Source organism: Strix aluco, chromosome 8 (genome assembly GCF_031877795.1).
Source record: "Strix aluco isolate bStrAlu1 chromosome 8, bStrAlu1.hap1, whole genome shotgun sequence".
Classification (NCBI taxonomy): Eukaryota; Metazoa; Chordata; class Aves; order Strigiformes; family Strigidae; genus Strix; species Strix aluco.
Window position 1 is genome coordinate 2,243,463 of NC_133938.1, and position 15,096 is coordinate 2,258,558.

The following is a 15,096-nucleotide window of genomic DNA, read 5'->3' on the forward strand; positions in this document are numbered from 1 at the left end:
TCCGAGACTCAAGGGACGGCCACTGAGGTCACCAAAGTGCCCATTTCCCAGTGATTGCCAGTTGATTTAATAAAAATATTATCTCTCTATCTTAACCCGACCTCAACAACAATTCAGACTTGGGATCGAATCCATTCATTTAAAAGTAAAATTAGTAAGAGGAGTTGCTCACTTTTGCCTTGGAAAGGCTTTAATACTGGATCTGTTCCCAAATCCAGTACGTACAACGTGGCAATGGGCAGGCACTGAAATGTTCCCTGAATGCTTAACAAACTGATAAAATTCAGCAAAACCTGAAGCAGACAAACACTTGTAAGAAACAAAAGATTAAAACAGAAGTATTACAGAAGAAAATGATTCCAAACTCCCACTAGTGACAGGGAAAGAAACGGTCAATAAGGAGTAGATTTGGTGAACTACGGCTCTTAGGTGAGCTGGGGCTTTTGAAGTCCTCGTGTCCTTGTATGGGAACATGTAAATGTTTATCCTGGTGCATGAAACCGCTTGCAGGCACTGAAAACTCTGCTTTAGGAAATGTTTGAAAGCACATTCCCAGGCTCCTAACTCGAAAATAACATTAAGGGTGCAATTTTAAAATGTACGTAATTCTCAGTGTGAATCCACAGGACACAACCCCTGTCCCAAAGGTTTGAGGCACATTCGAATATTTTGCTTATTTAGAGATATTTAAAATAATTTAAAAAGTAAAAAAAAATAAAATGAAAGCACGTTCAGATATGGACATTTCTTAAAAATCGGAACAATATACATTATGAGTCTTTATCACTTAGAATTCATCAGAGGACTTTGAGACAAGCTATTTTTAATTATAAAACATACTATATTTATTATAGATTATCATAATTGTTGTCATTATTAGAGATGACAAAAAAGATTAAGAGAAGGGAGATCCTCTAGTTAATCATGTGAATGACAGATTATTATTTTGTGAGTGCTAGAGATATCATTAATATTTACTGAAGGCTTCATTTACATTTCTCAGCCCTTGACTACTAACGACTAAGAGCTTATATCCAAGCAAGCTGGCAAAAGCCCTCTCTGAGGGATCCTCACATACTATCTGAGCCACAAAAGGCTGATCCACCAGCTGAGCTCAGCTGTGCTTCAGCTGAGACCTGTTGGATTTTAAGTCCAGATGCAGGTTAGAGGAGAGAAAAAGAAAGGAGAAGGAGAAGAAGAAAAAGAAGTAGTAGAAGAAGAAGAAGAAGAAGAAGAAGAAGAAGAAGAAGAAGAAGAAGGAGAAGGAGAAGAAGGAGAAGAAAAAGAAGTAGAAGAAGAAGAAGAAAGAGGAGGAGGAGGAGGAGAAGTAGAAGAAGAAGAAGGAGGAGGAAGAGAACAAGAAGAAGTTAAAGAAGGAGGAGGAGAAGAAGGAAAAGAAGGAAGGGTGGCCTGCATGATTCAAAGAGGTACTCATGTGGTCATGGCTTAGATAAAAGTCACATAGATCCAGATCACTAAAGGTGCTCCCTCCCATTCCCTCCAACAAAAGAATATGGCTATTTAACTTCAGAAAGCGAGATTCATTCTGTGCCCTGCAACAATTACTAGCCAGTGTCTAGCATCACTCTAAAACCTGGGAGCATGGAGCATGTTCAGTAAAACAGGTTTATCAACAAACAACATGCCAAAACTTGATAGAATAGGGACTTGTGCAGGCTGTCAGCCATTTACCCTTTGCCTTCCCTAATGTATCTGTGGTTGCTTACAGATTGTGCGGACATGTTTACATATTTATCCTTGACAATGCTGAGTGAATAACTGACACCAAATAATTTATTTGTTTAATGTATCCTGTTAGTGCATTCATGACTACCTATGAGCAGAGAGCTATTTCCTTGAATTAAACCATTGTTCTAACAGATCCAACAAATATATTTGAGAAAATTGCTCTGTAGATGGGTTTGAAAATTCGCAGGAAACAAAATCAAAGGCACAGAGCACGACCACAGTGATTCATTTAAACTCTGCAATGAAAACGTCCAAGTCTGATAGCACCATCCCACAAACTGCAAGCGCTGAATCCCCCCCGTACCCCGTAATTACAGGTTTCTTTTATAGATGCCCTGTACATTTTCCAATATTTAGAGAGTCTATGGACCAGATTTCCAACTTTTTTTCAAGCACAGAAGCTAGGCATGCACCTGAAAGAAGGTATTATTCAAAAGCAAGATGTATCCAACAGAACTTCCCAAGGCCACACGTGCCGGCGCACAAACGTGTTCCCTCTTGTAGGTTTATGGACACTCGCACACTCCCAGTCCGCTGGACCGCGGGGCTGGAATTACCGAGTAATCTAAAATCATGGGAACGACGGAGTATTTAGATGTACTTCCCCTCCTCCCCAACATTTCATTGTATGCAATGAAACTAATTATATCTTTTGCAAAGATAAGTGCAGATGTGCTAAGAAAGGCACAAAGCCCCAGCACCCGTGGAACAGGTGGAGCCAGTACGCTCTTGAGCAACTCCCGAACAAATGGACGATCCTGCCCTTCTCCCCCCATCCCGATCGTATTTTTGGGCCTCCAGTTCGACCAGTAACTCTAGCTGTCCCCTCTCACATTTCTCACACCTGCAGCTATGCCGCAGCCTCTCCCCAGCGTGCAAGGGAGGTGGGGGTAAGAGCGAAGGGCTCTTCATTTGCTCCCCAGCACGATGCGGCCACACCGGGCAACTGGGTGAGACGTGGAGCCGGGGCAGCGGGTGCCAGAGCCGGGCAAGAGCCGGCGTGGGCACGGGCGCTGCATGCAAATGAACAGAGAGCTGTCTCGAAGTAACGCTTTTAGCAAAAAGCTGGTTTAGAAACGTGGCCTTTTCTGTCACCTGGCGCTAACACAGGAGATGTGGCTAAGAGAGGCCAGGGTAGCAAAACTCCTGCAAAGAGAGATGACAGGATTAACTGGCGAAGCCACTGCTGGAGGTGCACTGAGGAGGGGGCCTGGGAGGAGATCCAGCTGTGGGGGAACGCAGGCAAAATCTTAACACAGGCTCAAAAACAGCAGAAACAATGGAGCCTGTATTCAGAGACGATAGAGGAAGATAGAGACAAAAACACGAAGTGAAAGCTTTCTACTGCTAATTGCGAAAAATGCCAGGAAATGAGTGAGATGCTGCTGCCAGGAATAACGCTTGTGATACTGAAGTTGTTGATGAAAGTGTTTGACATGCGTTACAACCTCAAGTGAAAGATGGCCAAGATTTTAGGGGGCATTTTTCTTTTGGGTTGTTTGTTGTTTTGTTTCTTTTTTTAAAAAACAAGGAGCTGAAGAAAGGAACTCTTCTGTACACTGCTGAGGAGTCTGGCATTATAAGTTCCCTAATTAAAGACAGGTCCTTTCTGGGACACACCATTTCAGCTGCCCAGAAAGGCTGCTGGGAAAACTCAACCCCTAGAAAAACGGCTCCAAAATTGCTGAAGACGCCAAGGCCATGATTAAAACAGCACCCGCCAAGAATGGCGGGGACACATCCAGGTTCAAACTGGAAGACTCCAGGGAGCAAGTAGAGCCGCCTCACAAAGCAAAGGCACAGGGACCGCGGAAAGCAATCTGAAAGGGGGAAAGAAAAACCTCCTGCCCGCAGGGAATGACACAAACCCAAACTGCTTCACGTCCCCATGCTGCAGCCAGCCCAAGAAGGAAGAAGCCATGGCTCGTTTAAGCAGCGAAGCAGAGGCTTCCAGTGACGGGAGGAATGCCTGCAGCGTGACTCGGCCCCGACGCGAAGCGCAGGAGACGTCTGCTAGTCACTCGACTGCCATAGTAGCAGTGATGTTTCTGAGTCAACAGCCAATGCGCTGGCCGCCCGGTCACTGAGCCAGCTGCAGTGTAACTTGAGCAACCCCGATAAGCAGTAATATTAGCCTGGAGAAATGTCACTGGGGTGGGGGGGCTCATCTGAGCTATCTTTAGTCATCTAAAAGTTAATCACCTAAGCTCCCTGCGCAGTCAGTGGAAAGAGGCTGGGACCTCCAAGGGGTGATCCTGGTCTATTCTCAGCACGACTGCTGCGGTGGGCTGATCACCCTCCGGAGGTGCCTGTCCTTCTCCGTTAATGACAGAAGGCACCTCTCTACCACAGTCACAGAAACTGGCTGGAATCACAGAATCATCTCAGTTGGAAAAGCCCTTGAAGATCCTTCAGTCCAACCATGAACCTCACACTGACCGTTCTCAACTCCACCAGATCCTTAAGCACCAAAAGGGAAGGGACCTCCGGAGTTGTCTGCTCCAGCCTCCCACCCCAGCTAACCACCACCATCACCCGATGCTCGAGTAGCTGTAGGGTGCTGTTAGACACTCCACACCCTCCCTGTCATCAGCCACCCACTGGGCACCCAGCCTCCATCCCCACCCTTAGAGCCTGGGGGGCCAGCAACATCCAACCCCATCAACAGTCCGTCGTGTGGCTGATGCTGCCTCAGCTTCCACGCGGGAACGATGTGGGAAATGGGGCCAAAGTGCTCGCTGCAGCAGGCACACCCACCACCGGCCCTCATGGCCCCACAGCCAGGCCAGCCCCCAGCCCCTGCAGAAGGAGGTGGGGGCTTTCAAGTACAATTTGCCCTTGACATATCTGTGTCTACCACTCCTGATTTACTTTTTGTCCTTCAGGTGCTTGGAAACAGATTCCAGTGGACACCCTCAGTGACCTCTCTGGTGACCGAGAAGTCTGACTAGTCCATAGTTTCCCCAATCCCCTTCGCCCTTCTCAAAGATGGACTTTTTTCCTGTTGTCCCAGACCTTCCCAAGTGCCATGGTTCTTCATGAATGACACACATTGACCTTACAGTCACATCAGCCAGTTTTTCCAGCCTGAATCCTGTCCAGCGCCACGGACTTGAACACATCCACCTCCTCAAGGTTGCCCCTAACCCACTGCTCCCTCCTCACCCTCCACCCCTCTCCTTCCCCCAAGCACGCTGGGGGGTGCCAGGGCCTGGGTGAAGACTCTGTGAAGACTGAGACAAAAAAGACACTGAGTACTTTGGCCTTTTGTGTACCAGTTGTCATTAGGCTGTTTCCCCCCTAGATTAACATTTTTTCTGAACTTTCTTCCCCTGCTCCATACCCACATTGGAGTCCTCTTGCTGGTCACAGCTCCACCAGCCTTTGGTCTGCCCAACTTCACCCCACATGCCCAAGCAGCGCTTTTCCATCCCTCCCTTGTAACCAATCCTTTTTGCTCTTCGCCTGCTCTCTTTTTGCACTTTGACTCGCTAAGAAGCTCCTTGCTTCACCAAGTTGGCTTCTGCTGAAATTCCCGATCTTCCTGCACAACAGGATGGTTTGCTCCCAAGCTCACAGTAAATTTTCTTCAAAAACCAGCCACTACATAAGATTGGTCTGTAATTTTTAGGTGGCTGAAGTTAGGCAAAATTAATCTTATGACAATGACGGAGTCTTGAGACCAAGCAGTAAATGGAAGCCCTCAGCAGCAAACAGAAAAGTTTACCCAGAGCCCTGGTGCTGGGCAGCCCGTCCCCCAGCCTTGCTTTGATCCCGATTCCTGCAACCCAGCCCAAGGCGAGCAGCAGGAGATCAGTCATGAGGCCCCAGCCACCGTTTTGAGGCAAAAATGAAACATGTCAAGGAAACTCATACCAAGAGGTCAGCCTGGAGCAAGAGCCAAGCCCTGATGAAGCCAGTTAAGGCAGAACTGGACAAACCTGCAAAAGTCCTGATTATACCCACCAGTACTGGTGTGCAGGCTGGTTGGGGTGGATCACCAGCCAGGTCATGAGAATCAGGTCACCAAGGACCTGCATTGGCTGGCAACTCACTGACCAGGCCACTGACTGTTAGCAGTAACTAGGCAATTGCTTCCCAATTAGCCTAGAGTAGGGTGATTGCGGTTTATTATCGCAGGAGCTGGAGAAGTCACTCAATTTTGCCAGGCTTTGTGGCAATAACTGCGGGTGCCCACAAGCAGCACTTAAAATTGGGCTGAAAAAGAATTAAGAGAATGGGGAGAGGACGCTACTCAAGTATTGCCTTGCCAAGAACTGGACTTACCAAACGTTGCTCGGAGAGAAGGACCAGAGAGAGCTTCAGTGGGTGTTGGAGCAGAGTGCAGAAGATGTTTCATCATGAATCTTCATTCCCGCAGAATAAATAATACTAACAGCTCTCTTCAACTGAGGTGGAGCATTGGAAACCACTTGGAAAGGACTAGCTGATAAAAAGTTAGGGTCCTGAATGAAACTAAAGAAGTACTCTTACATTTATTTTGTGTGTTTACAGGTGTCAGATACGCATGCACTCTAAAACGCAAGCTGTGTAAACCTCAACTTTAAAAATACTATAGTATAAAGATTAAACGCTACAGTATAAAGATTAAAAATCACAATTCCCAAAGAAAAGTTTACACTGCACCTTTTACATGACAATGAGGTGAAAAAATGAGGCGTCAACCCTAAGAACAACTTAAGGTGGCTAACAGAGGCCTATGAAACTTCCCAGAGAGGTAATTTCTGATCTGAAGATAAGCCTAAAGGTTTAATCTGAAATGCTATCGAGCGAGGAAAACTGGAGAAGTTCTGAAGAAGGATTTAGAGTGGAGATGGTGCCTCATCCTCGGGTGGGATGGAGGGTTTTACCACACAGCAGTCCCCGTTTCTGCTGTGCCCTTCCCCACCGTGGCAGCTGCTCGGAGCGAACAATACAGCGTAGCTGCCACAAATCAGAAGGGTAAGTGACAGTGCTTTTATGGTGCCAAATGGAAGTAACAAAATGCAGGAAGCATCTTGTCAGATGTCACTTAGCAGCGATATCATGGGGGAATCTGGGAATGGGATTTGCCTGCATAGTAGGAATTCCTCAGTCCACGGAGAGGGAGAAGCAGAAATGGCAAGAGGGGCAGAATCTAATCTTGGCCTGTCGAATGAACGGGAAAGATTGCTCAGTTCCAACTTTATCTCGGGGAGCAAACACACGGTTTGGCACGTTATCGTTTTACTGACCGGGCTTGATTCCTTGTTGCCCTGTAGGATTCCTGCCTTAATCACAAGACAGGAGGAAAAATATGACGCAAGAGAGTACCTCCGCTACACAGGGTCTACGAAAACAAGTGCAAAAGACTGACAGTGCACTCAGAGGAGAGACCTGCAAGGAGAACGCTGAAAATGATTTTTCAGGTGATGTTTCGTAAGGAAATAAACATACGCCGCAAACACCTTTCTGAAGACAGATCACAATTAACCCAGGCTATTATTAATTTTTAAATTAAGTGAATCCCCATCACACCTTTACTCAACACAGCCCAGAAAGCTGTAGGCTGGGGATGGAGACGACCATCGCTTTCAATGGGCCGCAGCAGGAAGCCTCCAGCCCAGACCTAGAGCTGAGCCTGGGGGATGGAAATCCCAATCCCAACTCCCTGTAAATCACGGGGAGCCCAGACTGTGTTTCTGTTTCGTTAGATAAACAAGGAAAGGCCGGATCACAGTAAGATGAACATTTTATTGTGTGAGTAGAAATGTTTTCTTCCTGAGCACATGGCATGCATGTGAATGCAGGAGTGTGAGAAAGACACTGAAAAATCAGGATATGATTATGAAATTACCTAGCTACCCACTGAGGATTTACCTGTGCCGTGCAGCATATTATCTCATTTGATACATGTGGGCTGGCTCGGCGAGGGCTGGGAAGCTTACACGTGCAGGGAAACCAACTTGGATCCTGGAAGCAACATCGTTGTGCTAACAAGGCACTCCACCTAAACTAATTAGCCCTGCCTTTCAACAGGCTTAATTAGGTGGGGCACCATCCTGTGCTGTTGTGGCGAGACGGCTTCCGGTGCCGGAGCTGGCTCACCCACAGCCAGCCTCAGGACTCCTGTGCTTCGCTGCCCGGTGGCCCCCACCGCCGACGCCGTGGTGGGTGTTGGAGTGGGGGGTCTCACCTGTGTCACCCGTGTCTGGGCCTGGACGCCCAGCCTCCCCAGAGCCATCTTTCAGCGCGCGAATCTGTGTAACATGGGGTGCCCGCAGCCCTGCTGCTGCGTGGGAAACTCCTTCTGGAGAAGCCATGAGCTGACTTTCACAACAGGCCTAAGACAAGGGAGCAACTATCTAGACAGACCACAGCAACGATTTTAGTTCAACAAAGGAAAAAAAACCAAACCAAAATACAAAAGATGCGAGGGACTAACCATACTTTGCTTCATCATAAGAGTTTTGCAAACCACAAACGAGAAGGTCTGTATTTGGATCCACCACAGAATTCAGATGTTACTTCCATACCCATCTGTACCATTAAATCAGGTTTTGAACCGGGTTAACCTGGAAATAATAAAACTTACAGTCTAAATATTCTCTCTAGAGTGAAAGTCCTTTGTGGTGACACAAATACTGGCGTATGAAATGGAACCTCAGGAACGAATCCTGGAAGTACAAAGCACTGTCCCAATCTACCTGAAAAGCTCCACTTGGCCACTGGTGTTAGATATAAAGACAAAGTTTATTAATAATCCTCTTCATGAGGAAAATTATTCAGAAATTTTAAATGAGGGTCAGAATAAGGCAACCCACATCACCATAGCAATGAAGAACAGGCTATTGGCAAAATGTTAGACCTGTTTAAATCAGTTTCCTTCGCTCCTGGAAAGGTTACAATTTAACACAAAATTGTCCTCCATTTCCTCTCAATTTAATTTCCTTAAGGTCTTCAATATGAAAGTTAAGAATGTTGCTCCTGGAAGCATCCCAACCATAACTCATTGGAATTCTTTAAGACACGTATCAACCGCTGTGTCCGTATGCCCCACTCTCAGCCCTGGAAAGACGGGGCATACAGTCACCCGTTATGTTTTGAGCCACCGTGCCAGCCATTTAAATGATATTAATTATAAAATATCATTAAATGGGGTTTTTTTCACAGCTAAATGTAATTTCTTGAAAGCATTATCCTTTAGGATGGAAGCTTAATAAACTGATTTAGTTTGGAATTTTAATCTGTTTTCCTACAATAGATATTTTACGTACCCAAAGGGTAATAATGTCAACCTTGCTGATTCACCTTATTTGAACTTTCTGCCCTTATTTAGCCTCTCAAATGAATATGACTGTTATCCTACAGCTGAAACCCAGAGATATTGCTACTCCGCACTGAGCGGAGCCACTCAAGTATGCAGCACGTTGCAAAAAATGACCTGTTTTGACATATTTGGTTTTCAAGTGATACTCTGAGTAAGCCCTATCAACCGATCTGTAATTGTGGCAAACGACACTGTGGGAAGTCAGAGCATTGCTCACTGCAGATCGTGGGTCTGTCAGAGAGCAGAACCAGCAGAAATAGCTTGAACAATCTGAAAGCACATGCAATTAAAAAAGTTGTTTCTTAATCCGCAATCCTCCAGCTCTTGAAAATGCGGCACGTTTTGCACGTTAAGCCAGCGTCCCTCTGGGCTCTCTGGTGGCACCCCGAGACCTACGGATTCACTTTTTGCACGTCCACACGCTGCAACTCTGAACATTCAGCGTGAGCCTCAAGTCACAAAACTAAAAATCTTCAGACCCGCAGTAGCTGACAACAGAGCTAAAATACTCACTGTGCTAATCATCTGTATTAATCTACCCTAGCGAACAATTTCAGCTGTTCGTAGCTGTGACTCAGTGTGCTTTATGTTTACTAAACTGCACGTACAGCCTTTTAGAATAATCTGTTTAAAATCACAGAGTAAGTCCCACGGGTAAAAGGGTGGGGAGGAAGAGGGAGATGTCAGTATCCTACAAACTACAGCATCATTTGTTTTGACAGCTTTTAATATTCCATATTAATCCTTTCACGTGCTGATCTCCACTGTGCCTCTGTGTCACCTTCAAACTGAGGCCATCACACCCTGCTCGCCAGCTTTTTAAAAGACATATTTGGGACATGGCTCAGAACTTGACCATATTTTCCCCAAATTGCCGGGGACACAGCATCAGATTCATTACACGGGTATCCATAATCAGAAATAGACAGTATAGAACACCAGATAATAATTTATTTGTGTTTTTTTCTTACATCTGGATCATTTTAGCCAGAAGGTAATTAAGCCTGGAGCTCTGTATGACTGTTTTCCTCAAATCTGGGGTCTCAGTCCTGACCCGAGGGGGGATAAATTTGAGCCCAGCAATGATAGGCAGACCTGGAAGCATAAGCGCTTGTCAAATCCCTACAGCCAGCAGTAGGTAAGAGCAGTCTTTCACTCTCAAAATACATTTAATTAAGGCCCTCAAAATATCTTTATTTAAGCACCTCAAACTGAGTCCAAAGAAATCAAAATGTCAGCTATACTAAAGGCACTCTTATTAACAGTCTCAGTTAAAATATGGATTGAATGGACGTGGAAATGGAAATGTTCCCCACCGAGGTCAAACATGGGTTGGTCTACTATAGATTATTCCAGTGGTTACTTATTATGCTTTTAAGTTTTATGCTATGTGGCACCTTTCAGAATTTCTTGCATCTAGCAGCATAATAGAGGCACCTCATGTTAGCCTTGGCCAAGGTCTCTGCACTGTCACTCACACTACTTCTCTGAAGTAATTAATTCTGTGAAATAAGTTCAGCGAAATTCATACAATTTCTGTGAAACATCTGATTTTAAGCCACACATGACTTTCCATTTAAGGCAATTTGCAATAAGAGACATTCTAGCAGCTTGCTAAATTGACCACATTTGGATGTGTTACAAAGGCAAGGCTCAGAATGAGCAGCTGCTGCTGAAAAATGTGGTGTGAGCAGCATCTCCTCTTGTGTTTCATTTTTTTGTTCCTGATCTATAAAGTGTGAGTAACAGATTTTTGGCTTTTACCTGGAGAGTACATTCCACTGTAAGTGGATGGAAATATTTAAAAGTTTCACACAATATAGTTGAAACCCAGGAAGCTGCAAACAGTTCGTGACATTTCAGTAACAGGAATTTCGGGAAATACCCTGCCCAAAGAACTTGAATTAAGATGAAGGCCCAGCATACGTATTTGACTAGGATCTGGAGGCAGACCATGTCCCATAAAGTATTACTGCTAAACCAGAAAATACTCCAGTTAGACTGGAAATTTGTATCTGGATTTCTCTTCTTCAAGAAGTATCTTTGGGAAGAAAGGGAGGAAAACATTTCACAACTACCAAACACTCACAAGATCTATTATTGACAAACCCCGCGCTTGTGTTTGCTAACTTGTGAATGTTTACTTTGAATTTTTTGCTAGCAGGATCGGCCCCACACTGCACCCAACCCACGGGCTGACAGTCCCCGCAGAGCAGGCGGTTATACCACGTCCTCTCGGGCTGTCCTGCGCTCGAGTCGGTACCAGCAGGGCCACGATTTCAGGTCACTTCTGATAAAACTCAGAGAGGGAAGGAGGCAGGGAGAGAGGGAAGGGGAACAGGAAGACAGGCTGGCTTTTCCACTTCTCCAAACAGTATGCTGGTTTTTCAGAGAACGCGACTGCTCTAACCATGTCCTGCTTTTGTCAACCTAATGTACGGTATTGAAAGAAAAACACACTGCCTGTAAAATGTGACATTTTAGAATCATTTTGGTATTAAGTGCTAAGCTTGTAAAAACTCCCCAAACACATGCTTGCAGCATGAAAGGCCTAAACTGGATTCAACCCATTTTAAATGGAAACATTGGGGTGTCTGGAATACGCTCTAAGGGCATTGGCAAGCTGGAGCCAAAGCCTTGCTCTGAATGCCTGGAACCTGGAGCCTTTTAGGTACAATGCAAAGATGTCTGTTTAAGAAATTTTTTGAAGAGTATGGATGTGTGGTAGAGGAGTTTTCATATGCACAGATGTTTAATTTCCTCTTGGAAAGGTATATTTATGACAGCAGGATATTTATACTAGAATATCTACATTAAAAAGCATGGTTCTTTTAAAATTAAATCTAACTACGTAAGTATTTAGTACCGAAGAATGGCCACTGATCATGGCTCCTAGTAAACAACAAAACCCAGCATCTAACCTTGGGTCAGGTCCTACTCTTCTGGTTGATGAAAGGCTGTTTGCCACTGGCCTTTGACAGGCACAGTACTGAACACAAAATCAAAAGACCTGTCAAATCAGCACCCTGCTAGATTTTGGAGGGGTTTTGGGGGGGTTTTTTTTGTACGTTCTGAATTCCTAAAATGATTAAGTGCCTGAACACACAACAAAGTCAATCAATGATACCTTTAGACATGAGAACATATTCCACAGGGACGGATGTATTTAGATGTTTTTTAAAGTCTGCTGTTTAAGAAATTTAAATCTTTGTAAGCATACATATTTTTCCAATGAACTGAATTAATTTAAGAACCTGGCATGTTTTATTAATAACCATAAATAATTAACAGTTGTTTCCTTTCTGTCAAAAAAGTATTGCAATTATACAATACTTAAGGCTGTCATTTACAGACACTTCTTACAGAGAAAACAATATTACAATAAAATGTTTAATTAACTATTAGCGTAACATTCTCTACCAGTTGCACAATGACATTATGATTACATTAATAAGCATACCACGCTTAACTATAGAAATCTTTTTTAGTCAATCAGGAGATGAAGAGATACTGGTAATAAAACCAGAGCATTTCTGGGTGATTTGAACACTGAGAACAGTCAATACGCTCATTGTTCAGTACCACCGTTTGGGAAAGGGTGAGTCTAAACCATATCTCAGAACGGATGCAATTCCGTAACTGAATAGAGGGAAAAGTGCATTAGCAAGCCTTTACTCCCTCTTTTAATTCTACCTGGATGATATATTGATTTTAAAAGCTCTTAAAGTTTTAAACTTTGTAATTGTTATAACTGTCGAGTTAACTGTGGTAGGCAAAATGTCTACCCTACAGAGGACAACTGGCGTATTCAAATTCTGTCCATCCAGGCCAGTGCTTTGCCCTCTGCCTGTGCCCCTACAAACCAGAACCAAACACCGCTCCCACCAAGACTAATGATTCCAAACAGTCAGTGGGAATTCCTGCCCCACTACGGACCGAACGATTTGGCCGCTGACAATCAAAACACAAACTTCGAAATACCTTTGAAAACACAACAAGAAAGCCACTTACACTTGGGACTCAGATCCTGCAGGAGGGCAAAGTTTTGAACATTGGGACCGCCCCAGGACAGGCTGATGGCTCTGGGGATTGTGCGGTGCGTTACCCTGGGAACGTCTCCGCACGGATCCTCGGACGCAGCCTCTCACACTCCCATGGCCAGCTGCGTCCGGGACACAACGCCGCGGCACTGAGCTCAACCTCGGGGGAGGAAGGAGAAACTTATATATAGCTGCTGCGGGGATGAGCTGATGGGTGCTTTCGGGAGTCCGTTTCAGCTCCCACTGGCTGGAAAATGCTGATGACATGGAAGTTGAAGGGGCTCAAATCACTGGGACAATGAAGAACCCTATTCATCACTAAGGCATGCACAAACTGTGCCCCACGACCTAAAAAAAAATAACTCGGCCCGCCAGAAGTTTGGTTTGGGTGCTTTTGTTTGTTTTGGTTTGTTTTTTTTCTCAGATCAAGCACACATTTCTCAAACTCATATGGAACTGATTCAGTACGCTGAAGACTGTGATGTCAAAATCTCACCCACAGCAACTAATATCATTCGATGCAGAAAACAAAAGAAACACAGATTTTATCAACTCTGATATTAGCAATGGCAAAGTCTCATTGTCTTCGCAGAGGCCTTAAGCAATCCAATCCGCATGGGAGCTGAGTAAAGCAATAGAGGGCTTTCAGGGCTTGACCTGTGCTTAAAGAGCAGAGTGAATATGGGGACACAACAAGAGAATGCCACCATGAAGATCTTTTCATTGCCACCTTGGGTTGGCAGTTGCCTGGATCATTCAGAAAGAAACCATCCACCACAGAGAAGCCCTCTTAACAACCTATGACTGTTTTGATGGTTTTATCCTACGTAGCAGAGCGCGGTATCATCAGTGAAATGACAACCTCAACAACAAAAAAAAAACCAACAGCGGTTTGGCTCCTCAACTGTTCCTCAAAAACGCATCGCTGCTGTTGATTACAACATACCTGCTTATCTTGTCAAAGGAAAGGTACTCCCTCCACCTGGGTGAGGATGACATCTATATATATATCCTTAGATTTTCAGCTTGTGGCCCCTTTGGAGCCTCCGTCCAGCAGCCAGAGCAGTTGGTGACACCGGGAAAGGAAACCTGCACAACCCAGAGCTGCCTTCAGCAGCAAAGGGCAGGACAGCAGCTCCAGGAGGGAGGTATCTCCCCTGCCATGCTCATGAAGAGCTGTCTCGGCTGGCCCCGGAGAGCCCAGCCCGTCTCAGAAATACAGGAGGACAGTGTGAGCGCAGGCAGGGGGTCCCGGCGGCACCGCGGCCGCTCGCCCCACGGCCGCGGGTGGCAGCTGGGCTCCGGGGAGTGACAGGCTCCTGATGGCAGCAGCACGTGTAGCATCTTCATGTGACATCCACAGGTGGGGTGGAGGGGAAAACAGTTTTTATCCGTTGCTATGGAGTCATGATTAGCTTGTATGTCTTCAGAGCCTGCTGAGGAGAAATGAAGGCTATTTTCTTATATAGATGTCATGAAATCAATCCTTGCAGAATTTCTGGAGTCAAAGGCTAAACAGGTTTGCCTGAATACCTTCTGTTACTTGATACACAAATAAATCTAGCCGGGAGACCTAAAATGAGTGTCATTTTTCAGCTGGAGCTGATCACAAAAAATGACTCTTTAGTCTCATTTGGAGTTGTTTATGTGCACAGTAACATAACAAAAGGGTGTTAAAAAAAACTCAGCAATTATCTTCCCAGAAAAGGAGTCTTAGAAAATTAAGCAAACACACACCCCCCCCCTTATTACAAAGTGTAGTGACTTCAGAAGAAACTTTTCCCTTATTCTCTCCAAACGCTAAAAGAAAACCTGATGTTCTTCTTTTAAAATGTGTCTGCCTCTAGGTCTTTGGCACAGGTTTACTGATGGGAGGGCCGGCAATCTATTTAATGACTGCATTGACGTCAATAGCATAACTGAAATACTTACTAAGATGCATGAGTCCAACTTTCAGGGGGGGTGTGTTTGCAGGCAGGCACAACACACGAAACGGAC

At 45.1% G+C, this 15,096-nt stretch overlaps 1 protein-coding gene across 5 annotated transcripts in view; it reads right to left on the bottom strand.

The window, feature by feature from the left end:
* PDE4B (phosphodiesterase 4B) overlaps nucleotides 1-15,096 on the bottom strand; it is a 196,000-nt gene that overhangs the window by 33,647 nt on the left and 147,257 nt on the right. The window contains exon 1 of one of the 5 annotated variants that reach the window (XM_074831802.1): nucleotides 14,045-14,063. The exons of the other annotated variants lie outside the window; for them this stretch is intronic. The gene's annotated coding sequence lies outside the window, so the exon portion shown is untranslated. Of the gene's footprint in view, nucleotides 1-14,044; nucleotides 14,064-15,096 lie in introns of those variants that run through there. 5 annotated transcript variants of the gene reach the window in all.